General features: G+C 42.7%; 1 protein-coding gene across 5 annotated transcripts in view; it reads left to right on the top strand.

Moving 5' to 3' along the window:
• Positions 1-12038, top strand: part of POLA1 (DNA polymerase alpha 1, catalytic subunit) — a 312738-nt gene that overhangs the window by 247635 nt on the left and 53065 nt on the right. The gene's annotated exons all lie outside the window — the stretch shown is intronic.

The raw sequence follows: 12038 nt of genomic DNA, 5'->3' as shown, positions 1-12038 counted from the left end.
CCCGCTATCTTGGAAAACTGTTTTCCTTGTGGCAATTACCATGGAGCGCAGGTCCAGTGAACTTTACACTTTCAGAGCTGACCTTCCTTATCTGTTGTTTCACCATGATAAAGTGGTGCTCTGTCCCAATCTGGCTTTCCTGCCTAAAGTTGTTTCTGACTTCCATCTAAATCATGAAGCTGTCTTGCCAGCATTCTTTCTATTGCCTTCAACTCCTGTTGAATCCATTCTTCACACTTTGGATGTGCAATGTACTCTGGCTTTTTACAAATTTTCGCAAGTCACTGTGTCTGTTATACTATGGGAACAGGCAACAGGGAATGCCTCTGTCATCTCAGAGGCTGTCCTCCTGGATATTTCACACCATCAAGCTGGCCAGTGAATTGACAGGACTTCCACTCTCTGACTATGTTCAGGCTCATTCAATTTTTGGGCAGTGGCTACATCAGTAGTGTTTACACAAGGGACCTGTGTCAGGCAGCTATGTGGTCCAGGCCATCGACTTTCATTAGCCGCTACAGGGTAGAGCTGACTGCTCCTTTGGACTTGCTGTTTTGTCGGCCATTCTACAGTAGGACACTAACCCCACCTCCAGTAAGTCAGCTTGCTACTTGCCCACATGTGTGATGAACAGAGACCATGAAGAAGAAAGACAAGATGCTTACCTCTAACTGTAGTTCTTCAAGTGGTCATCTGTGCATTCACACAGCCCACTCACTGTCTTTCCTTTGATGCCAATGTCGATGCTGAGGTTTTTCTTGGTTCTGAGGCTGCTTTGGCAGTCTTAAGGAATGGAGGGAATAGGAGGGAAATTGCTACGTACATGCACGCTGGGATGGTGGGGGAAAGGTTTCTGCCAAAAATTCCTCAGCTAGAGAAGTTTCCTGATCAAGACTCTGCAAAGAGCCCATATATGTGAATGCACAGATGGCCACTCAAATAACTGCATTTACAGATTAGCAGCCTGTCTTTCTAATCCAATTATAATCCAGAGCAGGGCCTCTGATGAAGTTGTTAATAAATGGGAAGATACATACGGGAAGGTCCCTACCCTTTAGATACCCTTTAGGTGTTTGATATTGGCAGAACAGAATGGAGAAATATATTTTATCTCCAGTGCCATTCATCCATTATTTCTGTTTTTCTTCAGGCCTTGGGTCCAATTCAGATATTATTACAGCAGTTGGGGAGCCACTTCAGTGTGGCTCCTTCCCTGCAGAGTGAATGGTGTGGTTCCTTCCAATGCTAAAACTACTTGTTGGCGTATCACTGTATGGCCTGGGTGGTGGTGGTTTCCAGGTCTGTTCACCTATTTAGAGGATTTGTTAGCACACTGCAATATGATTGTGTCCTTTTAATATAAAGAGTTCCCCTGTTATTTCTAATGAAGTGCCTGTAATGTGTTTCAAAATGTATACCACTTCAATAAGAAAATAATAGGGATGTTATAGGGAATGTCTACTAAACATTGTACTATAACACATGTTTCCAGAGCTGGTATTCAGTATTAATATGGCAGTGGAGACCGTTATTTAGTCCTTGTTGCAAAACGATAGTGCGTGTGTGTGTGTGCGCACGCATGTGTATATGCTGGCTGGGGAATGCTGGGAGTTGTAGGACATTTTCTGTTTAAACATGCATAGGATTGCAACCTTAAAGAATAATAGTTAATGTGTTTGTTGGACACCTTGTGCTTATTACTTTGTACCCTCCCCTCCGTTCCCGGTAGGAATATGCAACCAGGTATTACTAAAGCAAAGTTCTGTATGTCTGAAAGGGGAGTTAGTCCAATGTGTAGATGTCAAGAATGAAGGCCTGCTCTCTACCATGAGAACAGGCCGGGGTGTCACGTCCGAGGTAACCACCTGGAGCTGGTTGTTATCTAGCAGTTCCTCGGCCCTGCTGCTCAAGGCCAAGCTCAGTCCATGTTAGTTGGGAAAGAGATAATGGCTGTGTCTGGTGGGAAGATCCTGCCTCTTCTGAGGTGATGGTGGTCTGCCCAGGGGCTGAGCTTTGTTTGGTTCCATGAATTCTGCCTTGAGTTGCTAGGGCCAGGCCTTAAATAGGGGACTGAGGAAGAGGTGGGTCATCTTCCTTTGCCCTGATGGTTCTTGGATGTGTTGATGGCTGGAAACTATCCTGGAAGGCCCATACTTCGGTATGTATAGGATAGACTAGCTAACTTTGTTATTTTGCTTGGCAGTGCTTATAAAGGCTCTCAGCATTCCTGGGTGTTTTGTTTATTGTAATCTTGCTTGTAACAACCTGTACAACCTTACATCTCTCCCCTTCCCTTCCCAATTGTACCTTTTCCTTCAATAAACTTTTCCCCAACTTTCAGTTGGTGTGGTGAGTTCTGCATAACTTCAGTGCTAATTTCAGTGCCTATTGGCCTGGGTGGAAGGCTACTGGGTTATTGCGGGGATTTGTGGCCAGGTGTGGCCTGTCCTACCTTGCAGGGTTGTTGGGACTAGTCTCAGCAATCCTTCACAGTCTGGTTTAATCTGGTTGATACTAAAATATATATACAGTCAGGGCCAGAAATATTGGAACAAGGATAACAGTTTTGGCAGTTGGCCTCTGTACACCACCACATTGAAGTTGAAAGGAAACACACCCAGATGAGAGCGAAGTCAGGACTTTCAGCTGTAATTCAAGGGGTTTGACAAAAGTGGGGCACTAACCATTCAGGAAGGACAGCCAGTGGCATACACACACACTCATCGTTGGTGGCTCATAAGTAGTGGAACAAACCAACATCATTTCAAACTTAAGGATCACCTTTAACACCTGGATGAAAATCCTTTGCAGTCAATGACTGCCTGAATTCTGGAACCCATGGACATGACCAAATGCTGAGTTTCCTCCCTCGAGATGCTTTGCCGGGCCTTTACTGCAGCTGCCTTCAGCTGCTGCTTGTTTGTGGGTCTTTCTGCCTTCAGTCTTGTCTTCTGTAAGTGAAAAGCATGCTCTATTGGGTTGAGATCAGGTGACTGACTTTGCCATTGAAGAACATCCCCCTTCTTTGTCTGGAGAAACTCTTGGGTAGCTTTTGCTGTATGTTTTAGGTCATTATCCATCCGTAATATGAAGCGGCGTCCTATCATTTTGGCAGAATTTGGCTGAATCTGAGCAGAAAGTATAGCCCTATACACTTCAGAATTCATCCTGCTGTTTTTATCAGCAGTGAGGTCATCAATAAACACCAGTGACCTGGCTCCATTGGCAGCCATACATGCCCATGCCATAACACTGCCTCCACCATGTTTGACAGATGATGTGGTATGCTTTGGATCATGAGCTGTCCCTTTCCTTCTCCATACTTTTCTCTTCCCATCATTCTGGTACAAGTTAATCTTGGTTTCATCAGTCAAAAGAATCTTCTTCCAGAACTGGGCAGACTTTTTTAGGTGTTTGCTGGCAAAGGCTAATCTGGCCTTTCTGTTCTTGAGTGTTACCAGTGGGTTGCACCTTGTTGTGAAGCCTCTGTATTTACATTCATAAAGCTGTCTCTTGACTGTAGATTTTGACAGTGACATGCCTCCCTCCACAAGAGTGTTCTTGACCTGGCTAGATGTTGTGAAAGGGTTTCCTCTTCCCCATGAGCAGAATTCTGCGGTCATCCACTTTAGTTGTCTTCCATGGTCTTCCAGGTCTTTTGCTGTTGCTGAGCTTGCCAGTTAATTCCTTCTTTTTCAGGATGTTCCAAACTGTTGTATTGGCCACTCCCACTGTTTTTGCTATCTCTCTGATGGGTTTATGTTGTTTCCTCAGCCTAATGATGGCCTCCTTCACTCACATGGACACCTCTTTGGACCTCATGTTGGGAGTTCCAGTGAACAGCTACCAGATGCAAATGTAACAATCAGAACCACCTCCAGGCCTTTTATCTGCTTGATTGGTCATGGGGCACCCAGGAAACAGGCCACCCCTGGCCGTGGAGCTGCTTGTCAGCCATTCATTCCATTACTTATGAGCCACCAATGATGCGGGGGGGGGGGTATGCCACTGGCTGTCCTTCCTGAATGGTTAGTGCCCCACTTTTGTCAGACCCCTTGAATTACAGCTGAAAGTCCTGACTTCGCTCCCATCTGGGTGTGTTTCCTTTCAACTTCAATGTGGTGGTGTACAGAGGCCAACTGCCAAAACAGTTATCCTTGTTCCAATATTTCTGGCCCTGACTGTAGCTTTACTAATCAGTTGCAGGCTTTCACAACAGAAGTTACTGAACTTAAACCTGTATAGGCTCTTTCCAAAATGAGTTGTTAGAGGCAAGCCATTAAAATCTCAAATATCAAAGTAAAAAGGGTGGCAGAGCAGCTTTTAAACTAAACCCTGGGGGAAAGCCGATAGGAGCTGGGAAACATCCAGTTCGGGTTAAATCATCCCCAAGGGATGAAAATGAAAACGTTTTTGATTAACCAAATATAGAAGGGGGGGAAATTGGCCAGGAGTATATGGTAAAACATAATAACCAATCAAAGGGGCCAACATCCCAAAGCAAAACATGCACACGCCAGAGGCACTGGGGATGGGGTGGGGACACTGTGTATAGGGGTTTTTTGCAAGTGCTAGAAGCCTCCGAACCAAAATGGGAGAGTTGGAGTGCTTGATTTTAAAGAAAAACCTGAATATAGCGGGCTTTACAGAAACCTGGTGGAGTGCAGAGAACCAGTGGGATACAGTCATCTCTGGATATAAACTCTACAGGAAGGACAAGGAAGGGCATACTGGGGAGGTGTTGCTTTGTACGTCAAAGAGGGCATAGTGTTGAGCAGACTAGAACACCTGAAAGAGGTAGGCTCTTCCACAGAAGTGCTGCGGGTGACAATACCATGCTCGAAAACTAATTTAGTACTAGGAACATGCTATCACACACCCCAGACCAGAATGTTCAGAGGGACCTTGAGATGGAAAACAAAATCAGGGAGGTCTCCAAACAAGGCGGTGTTGTAATAATGGGCAACTTCAATTATCTCCATGTTGACTGGATAAATGCATGTTCCAACCACAACAAATTTCTCCATGCCCTAAACGATTGTGCCCTAGAACAGTTGGTCATGGAATCAACCAGAGGGGAGACGACCTTGGATTTAATCCTAGGTGGTGTTGCCCAGGACCTAGTACGAGATGTAAATGTTGTTGAACCAGTTGGAAACAGTGATCACAGTGCTATCAGATTCAATATATATTTAAGTGGAAAATTGCCCACGAAGTCCAACACAGTCACATTTGACTTCAAAAGAGGAAACTTCTCTAACTGGTGAAAAGGAAGTTATAAGGGGGAGTCCAGAGGATTAAATCCCTTCAAAATGCTTGAAGATTACTCAAAGCCACAATAATAGAAGCACAGCTAAAAAGCATACCACAGGTTAGGAAAGGTAGCACCAAGTCCAAGCGGTCGCCTGCATGGTTAATGAGCAGTGTTAAGGGAGCTATTAGAGAAAAGAAAGCCTTATTAGTCTTTCTAATAAGTCTTGCCCAAGAAATTAGAAATAAGACTAAGAAGTCTTTCTAAGAAGTCTTCAAAAGCATTTTGAAGAGCATATCGCTAACAATATCAAGGCCCATGATAAAGAATTATTTAAATATATCAGAAGCGGAAAAACAGCTAGGGAGGCAGTTGGACCATTGGATGACAATGGACTTAAGGGAGTACTGAAGGGAGGACAAGGAGATTGCAGAGAAGCTGAATGAATTATTTGCATTCATCTTCACTGCAGAAGATACAGGAAAGATACCTGCCCCTGAACTGATGCTTTCAGGAAGAGAGTCTGAGGAACTGAGGCAAATAGTGGTGAGAAAAGATGAAGTTCTCATCCTTATTGATAAATTGAAAGCAAATAACTCACTGGGCCAAGATGGTATCCATCCTAGAGTTCTCAAAGAACTGAAATATGAAATCGCTGGTCTTCTAACCAAAATATGCAACATGTCTCTAAGATTAGCCTCTATACCAGAGAACTGGAAGATGGCCAACATAACACCAATTTTCAAAAAGGGATCCAGGGGGGATCTGGGAAATTACAGGCCGGTTAGCTTAATGTCGGTTCCGGGTAAATTGGTTGAAGGCATTATTAAAGATAAAATTACTAAGCATATAGAAGGACAAGCCCTGCTGAAAAAGAATCAGCACAGCTTCCACAAAGGTAAATTCTGTCTCACTAACCTTTTAGAGTTCTTTGAAAGTGCCAGTAGACATGTAGACAGGGATGATCTGGTAGACATAGTTTACTTGGAATTTTAAAAGGCTTTTGACAAAGTCCCTCACCAAAGACTCCTGAATAAACTTAGCAATAATGGAATAAGAGGGCAGGTCCTTTTACCAATCAGTAACTGGTTAAAGAACAGAAAGCAGAGAGTAGGAATAAATGATAAATTCTCCCAATGGAGGGAAGTGGGATACAGATCCCCACAGGGATCTGTTTTAGGACCAATGCTTTTCAACCTGTTTATATCTGGAATTAGGAGCAAGCAGTGAAGTGGCCAGGTTTGCTGATGACACCAAATTATTTAGGGTGGTTAAAACAAAAAGGGATTGTGAAGAGCTCCAAAAAGATCTCTCCAAACTGGGAAAATGGTCATCTAAATGGCAACTATGGTTCAGTGTAAGGAAGTGTAAAGTGATGCACATTGGGGCAAAAATTCCCAACTTCAGGTATAGCCTGATGGGATCCAAGCTAGCGGTGACTGACCAGGAAAGGGATCTTGAGGTTGTGGCGGACAGTTCAATGCAGATGTCAACCCGTTGTGCAGCAGCTGTAAAAAAAAAAAAAAAAAGACAAACTCCATGTTAGGCATAATTAGAAAAGGAATTGAGAATAAAATTGCCAATATCATACTGCCCCTATACAAATCTATGGTGCAACCACACTTGGAATACTGTGTACAGTTCTGGTCACCACACCTAAAAAGAGATATTGTAGAGCTGGAAAAAGTGCAGAAAAGGGCAACTAAAATGATCAAGGGGCTGGAGCATTTCTCCCATGAGAGAAGGTTACAACAGCTGGGATAGTTTAGCTTGGACAAAAGGAGGGTAAGGGGAGACGTGATAGAGGTGTACAGAATTATGCATGGTATGGAGAATGTGGATAGGGAGATACTTTTCTCTCTCAAAATGCTAGAACCCAAGGTCATCCTATGAAGCTGATTGGTGGGAGATTCAGGACAGATAAAAGGAAGTACTTCTTCACACAGCTCATAGTTAAACTATGTAATTCACTACCACAGGATGTAGTGATGGCCACCAATTTGGATAGCTTTAAAAGGGGGTTGGACAAATTCCAGGAGGAAAAGGTTATCAATGGCTACTAGTCTTGATGGCTATGTGCTACCTCTAGGACCAGAGGCAGTGAGCCTATGTACACTAGTTGTTGGGGAACATGGGCAGGAGGGTGCTGTTACACTCATGCCCTGCTTGTGGGTTCCTGGTCAACAGCTGGTTGGCCACTGTGTGAACAGAATGCTGGACTAGATGGACCCTTGGCTGTTCTTATGTTCTTAACACTTTTCACATAGAACTGTTTCCTGAACCCTCTTCTTTAGTGAAAGAAAGAATGTTGAACATTTTACCACAAACAGTGGAAGAGGACTTTGGTTATCTGAAAAGTGTGAAAAGTAATCTGCACATCCAGTATGTAGAATACACAGAAATAATTCTTAGTTCTGTCTTACAAGGGATGCAAAGAGCTCTAACAAAATTCTCAAGAATGAACACTAGATTATTTATTTGTATTATAATTCAGAACAGTTGTTCATCTGGACCAGTATACCATCTGATAGCAGCCCATGACAACATCCTTGTTTTTCTGTACCAGTATGTCAGCATAAAGTAACTGCAGTGGCAGCATAGTGTGGTTTGTGGCATGGCACTTATGTAGCAGTTAAAACAGCTGCTCTTAAAGCCTTAATTGCTGGGTCTGCTCAGGAGAAGGAATCAAACCTTATTGTGTAAATAGCTGCAGTATGACCTCTCAAGTTGCATCCACTCTGTCTTGGACTCCATGTTGAATGCAGTACAATTGTGGGATATTTGCATAGTCTAGCCACAGTTACTTGGATGATTTCTGGCTGCATGCTAATGATGTGGACATCAGGAAAACACGAGTAGCCTACAAATTACAAGTAGCCTAAGATTCGTCTATCTTAGTCCAAAATATCTAGCCAAAGGAGAGTTTCTGGCTGGCTCCAGGAAGTCCTAAATGTCTCATTAAGGCTGAAATGCTATATCCATTTCCTGGGAGTAAGCCCCATTGAACTCAGTGGGACTTACTTCTGAGTAGGCATGTATAGGACTATTTATTTGATTTCTACCAAGAAAAATGGCACTAAGGTAGCTTTAAGGGGTGGTTCCAGCAATCTTGAATGAGACACTGAGATTACTCCTAAATAAACCATCCCAGTCAATTATTGGCAGTGGCAAATATCTGCTTTTTAGGCAAGGTGGCAGTATTCCAATTCAGGATATTCCTGGCTGACTGTAACTACCACATCCTGGACCTCTCAGCAGCTTCCAGTATGATCAACCATGATATCTTTCTGGATCACATCTCTGGGATGGGAGTTGAAAGTTCTGCCCCTACCTGGAAGGCAGATTTCAGAAAGCGGTGCTTGGAAAAGCAGGCACTCCTTTCATTACCTTGGTTCCAGAGCATTTATGGCTTCAAATGCCCGCAGTTTGCATTGTGCTCAGAAATAAACTGGGAGACAGTGTAGATCTTTGAGTACTGGGAAAATATGTTCCCCATGGTGAGTCTCAGTAATCTGGCTGCTATACTGTAGGCCTGTCAAAGTTTTGGGATGGTTTTCAAAGACAGCCTCACATATAATGCCTTGCTGTAATCCAGCCTTGATGTTGCCAGAGCATGGATAACTGAGGTAAGATTATCCCATTCCAGAAGGGAATTCATCTGGCACATCACCTGAGCTCAGTGAAAGATGCTTTGTGCTTTGGATGCCACCTGTGCATCCATCTGCAAAGCTGGATATAAAAGACTCCAAGATGAAAACCTGCTCTTTTCAGGGAAGTGCAACTAGTGCTGGTAGAATGCCACCATGTCTACTGACCAGCAACATCTGTGTCTTGTTTGGATTGGCTTCAGTTTATTAGCCCACATATCTGGTCTTTTACTGAATCCAAGCACCTTTACAGGTCCAGTGAAAGTGAAAAGGAGAAGTAGACTTAGATGCCATCCACATATTGACAATGTCTCAGCCCAGTTCTCTAGATGTTCTAACCCAGTGGTTTCATGGAAATGTTAAACAGCATGGAGGACAAGACAGAGATTCTATGGAACCCTTGCATAACTGCCCTGGGACACTAGTTTCTATGAATATACTCATCAGATATTCTCCAAAGCCCTTCTCCAAGTGATCACATGTTTAAAATCTATCCTGCTTGTCCACGCTTTTAATATCAATTAATATTTATTCAGCTATAAGCTTTTCTTATTTATATTTTATACTATTCTTAACCTTTTATTTATTTTGGTTTAATAATGTACTATATTATTTTAGACTGTTTTTATGAGATTTGTGAGCTGTCTTGAGGGCTACTGTAGCAGAAATTCAGAATTAAAAAAATGAAATAAAATATTCCTATGCCCTTCTTAGAAATTTTGGAGAAGTGTCTTTCCACTTTTCATAAGTAAGTGAAAGAGGGCCTCCTCGTATTTTCAGAGAAGGGGAGAAGAACATATTTTGAGTAATTTATGTGTATAAATTTAAAATCCTTTTATTGAAATTTCGCAGGTCTCTGCTTGTCAATTGGATAATAGTTGCATCAGACATGATTTGTAAAATTTTGTATTGTATAAATTTATTAAATGTTTTCAGAGTATCAAAACTGTGAGCTACAATTTTTACTGTTGATTTGTCCTGGAAATTGCTTTGCATAACTGTTACCAGTTTTTCTAATACTGATTCTTCCTAGTCAGTCACTCTAAAAAGAGCTAGTTTTCAAAGCAAATTCCAGAAATCTTAAGACAATATCAAGCTCTTCTAATTCTTTCCAGAAAACTAGATGTTTACAATATATTATGTTCATCCATAAGTATACCATATGTCTGTGACAGGAAATATTAATGAAATTATGACAGCACTCGCACTACCTTAGAAACTCCATTGTTACTTTATTCAGGAATTCAGCATGACAAGCCACATTGTGGATATATGCTCAGAACAAGCCTTGCCAAACAAATATTACACTTTTTCCTTAACTGGCAAGTACTGCTATCGCAAAAAGGAGTCTTGCAGATGGTTCTGTTTTCTGATAACTCATCATCACCATCTTTATTATGGTTACTGACCAGACTTTTAACATACAAAAATACAAACACATTCAGGAAATATACAGTAAAATCAGTTCTGAAGAGATCTTATTCTTATAGCATTCAAGAAGAACTTAGCAAATGCCTCGATTGTATCCCTATCCTCTGTTGTCCTAAAACAGTAGAGAAGTACATTTATATCTGACCTAGTATCAGACAGTAATTTCTCTCTAACTGATAACTCTTTATCAAGAACCCATGCTCCTGAAATTGCTTAAGTATGAACTTGTTTAATAGAACGTCTCTGCTGGTCAGCTACCCAAGGATGCAATGGAGGCAGAGAAGTAAATTTGCTTCACTGCCCACTAGGGATGTATGAGAATTTCATTTTTGCTCACAAAACATGCAGATATGCCCCGTTCAGAACACTGAGCATGAGCTCAGACATGTCTGCCAAAAATATTCACAAATTGTCGAACACATGCTCGCAGTCATCTCATCCCCAATTTCCTGTTCAATTTGTGCACATTTCCTGATTTGCACAAATTTCCTTAGTAGACTGAATCACACTGAAATTTGTGCAAATTTGGGAAGATTCGTGCAAATCTTCTGTTCAACTGCTGCTTATTTGTGCAAGTGTTCCTTTGGTACAGAGCAAGCGAGCAGTGATAATAAACATGAATGGGAGTCAGGCACGAGACAAGCAGTGAGGCAGCACTAAGAGAATCTTGGCAGTCTCCAACATCGCTTGTTCACCCCTCCCTAGTGCCCACACAAAGTTAGCATGAAAAGTATGCTTACTTGTGTCTGATGTGTGCAATCTGCATTCTAGTTGTCATTGTGCCTGTTTCATCACCCCCAGCTCTCTGGTAAACCAGGGAGCTAGTTCAGCTCTACAATGCTGGAGAGGATGTTTGGGAGTGATAGCATCCATAGCCCTAGCTATCATACCATTCCATAGTGGGACCAGGGCTCTAACGGGATCACCAACCATGTCAACTGGAAAATCCCTTGGAGCATTCAGGAATCAATTGGATTCCATAAGTCTCTGAGTGTGGACCAACTTAATAGGCCCACCACCCCTGCAGATGGGGAAAGCCACCATCAATCTCAACTTCACCAGGAAAAGGTCTGACCATGACAACAGGATTTAAGAGGACTCCCTCCCCCTCATTCCTGACCTCTAACCTCCTGCTCAGTTAAAACTACTAGGTCAAGAGTGTGTCCTGAAAGATGTGTTGGGCCAGTGACATTAAGACAGCCCCATGGTTGTCATGACAGCCATGAAGATCTGATCAAGCCTTCTTAAGTGGCCCCAGCATGGATATTGAAATCCCCAAGGGCAAGCATCCAGGGCTTTCTAAAACCACACCCAAGACCAGCTCAGGCAACAAGATTGATGGGCAGTGGTGTTGATGGGCAGCAGGGTGGCAGGTACACCAGGAGAATTCCTGATGTGTATCTTTGGCCCAGCACCATTACAAACACTCAAACCAGCACTTGACCAAACTGGTCTCCTGGTGAGGGAGATAGAGGCTTTATAGATAACAGCAACATCCCCTCTCCAATCCTCTTGCTAGTGTTGGTGCTGCACTGCATACCCAGTGAACAAAGCTGGAAAAGATCCATTCCTCCCAATCCATTCGCCCAGGTTTCTTATGTAGGTGCTAGATTGGCCCCTTCATCCATGATTAAGTCATGGGTAATAGATGTCTTATTAAGGACCAGCCTGACATTCAAAAGCAACACCACAAGACTAGAAAACACAAT

This window comes from Heloderma suspectum, chromosome 3, assembly GCF_057233095.1.
Source record: "Heloderma suspectum isolate Gila_16-S chromosome 3, 16-S_ref, whole genome shotgun sequence".
NCBI classification, from domain to species: Eukaryota; Metazoa; Chordata; class Lepidosauria; order Squamata; family Helodermatidae; genus Heloderma; species Heloderma suspectum.
The sequence above is the reverse complement of the archived record's forward strand: the minus strand, read 5'-3'. Positions and strand labels throughout refer to the sequence as shown.